Here is a 2,260-nt window from a genome sequence, read left to right on the forward strand (position 1 = left end):
GCTATCTATACAGGGCTGCTATCTATACAGGGCTGCTATCTATACAGGGCTGCTATCTATACAGGGCTGCTATCTATACAGGGCTGCTATCTATAGACTTCCCGAAAGTTAATCCCATTATATAGTTTTCAGTTTGGGTCACAGAAGTGATAAGTCACATACTGAAGAAGATAATAAATGGAAGAACAAAACAAAGCAAGAACCTCAGACAGAAGAGAGATTGTTTGGGCTCTGAATCTGCAACAGTTTTTGCTTTGTATACTTGTTGTCTTAGTCACTGTTCTATTGCAGTCAAGAGACACCATGACCAAGGCAACTCTTATAACAGGAAGCTTTTAATTGGGGGTTGTTTCCAGTTTCATTACAGTATCATGGTAGAGAGGATGGCAGCAAGCAGGTGTGGTGATGAAGACGTAACTGAGAGCTAAATCCTGATCTATAGGCAGGCAGGGAGGCAGAGAGAGAGAGAGGAAGAGGGAGTGAGAGGGAGGAAGACTGAGACGGAGAGATGGAGAGATACTGGTCCACCCCCAGTGACATACCTCCTCCAACCAGGTCACACTTCCTGGTAACTAAACGTCCATACATATAAGCCTCCAGGGGCCACTCTTATTCAAACCAGCACACTTACCACTGAAATCCTGACAACAGAGTTATAGACTCACTTTAGTCCTAACACAGCACAACACAGCAGTATTTGATGTAATAATAGACACACTGTGCTTGAAAGCAGCACATAATAGCAGATGAAGAAGACAGGAACCTTAATCGAGACTAGCCAAGTTTAAATGCAGCTCCCTCCAGACAATTCGAGTACAGCAAGTCTAAGTAACCAGACGTGGGAAACCTGATACTGTCTTCACCTGCACTCCTAACAGAATCAAGATCAGCATCATTCTATCTTTGAGAAATATAGCAAGAAACTTTGTAAACATCCCTCAAAAATAGTAGGATTTGAGAAATATAAAGTATGGTCCTGTCTTTTTTTAAAAAAGGAAAGAAACCGTTTAATGGACCCATTTGGTTGTATTTACTTCCCAGGGACTTTACTGTGAAGAACTTCCAAATCATGAATGAGAGTTGTTCACTTACAATCTAGAGGCCTGAGTTTGGCATGTATCCTGGTTTGGGTTACTACTGCTGTGATGAAACACCATGACCAAAAAGCAAGCTGGGGAGTAAAGGGTTTGCGTGGCTTACACTTCCACATCCTAGTCCAGGGCAGGAGGATGTTAGGACAGGAATGAGACAGGGCAGGACCCTGGAAACAGAAGCTAGTGCAGAGGCCACGGAGGAGTGTTGCTTACTGGCTTGCTTGCAGTCTGCTTTCTTATAGAACCCAAGACTACCAACCAGCCCAGGGGTAAAACCACCCACAGTCAGTTGAGCCTTTCCACATTAACTATTAAGAAAATGCTACACTGCCTTCAGCCCAATCTTATGGAGGCATTTTCTCAATTGAGGTTCTGCCCCCGCCCCCCCTCATGACTCTACCCTGTGTCAACTGCACCCAAAGCTATCCAGCACAACAGACCCCACCTAAGTTTATATAACAGGCCAAATTTATAAACAGATTTAAGTTTTTGAGCAGTAAAGTAAGTTTTACAGTTACTATGTAATTTATCAAGTATGTCCCATGGAGAAATCATTTTGTAACTTTTTTCAGGGGTGGGGCTGGAGTGGGGGGTGAGAAATGTTACAGTAGTATCCACCCAGCAAGTGATAGCTTTACCCAGTAGGAAAGCGTACCCAACACATCTGGAGAAATCAAATCACAGGTTTAAATATTCCATTTAGTGAAAAAAATAAAACAAATTCTTCTGCCTTTCTCCTAAGGTCAGTTTTTGTAAGCATTTCTAAGAACTGATCTATACTTAAGAAAATTTTACTGTTGCAAATAGGAATCTGCCGTCCATTTTATCTTGATGTTACAGAATTTTGCATTGAGGAATTATAATTCTGTTAGCATAATAAATATTTTAGAGACCTTTATATGAATTTTTATCTGAAGAAATATTAATTTTTTTACCAAAGATGTATTTTATAACTCACATTTAATAAGTAAGGGAAAACTTGGGAAGTCACACTGTCTCAAAAGAAGTTAGTTCTAAATCAACAAGATAGATAAACCCTTAGCTAGACTCACCAGAGGGCACAGGGACAACATCCTAATTAACAAAATCAGAAATGAAAAGGGAGACATAACAACAGATCCTGAAGAAATCCAAAACACCATCAGATCCTTCTACAAAAGGCTATA

General features: G+C 40.6%; 1 protein-coding gene across 4 annotated transcripts in view; it reads right to left on the reverse strand.

The window, feature by feature from the left end:
- B3galnt1 (beta-1,3-N-acetylgalactosaminyltransferase 1 (globoside blood group)) overlaps positions 1-2,260 on the reverse strand; it is a 26,698-nt gene that overhangs the window by 10,207 nt on the left and 14,231 nt on the right. The window lies entirely within an intron of this gene.

The sequence above is a fragment of the Mus caroli genome, chromosome 3 (genome assembly GCF_900094665.2).
Source record: "Mus caroli chromosome 3, CAROLI_EIJ_v1.1, whole genome shotgun sequence".
Lineage (NCBI taxonomy): Eukaryota > Metazoa > Chordata > Mammalia > Rodentia > Muridae > Mus > Mus caroli.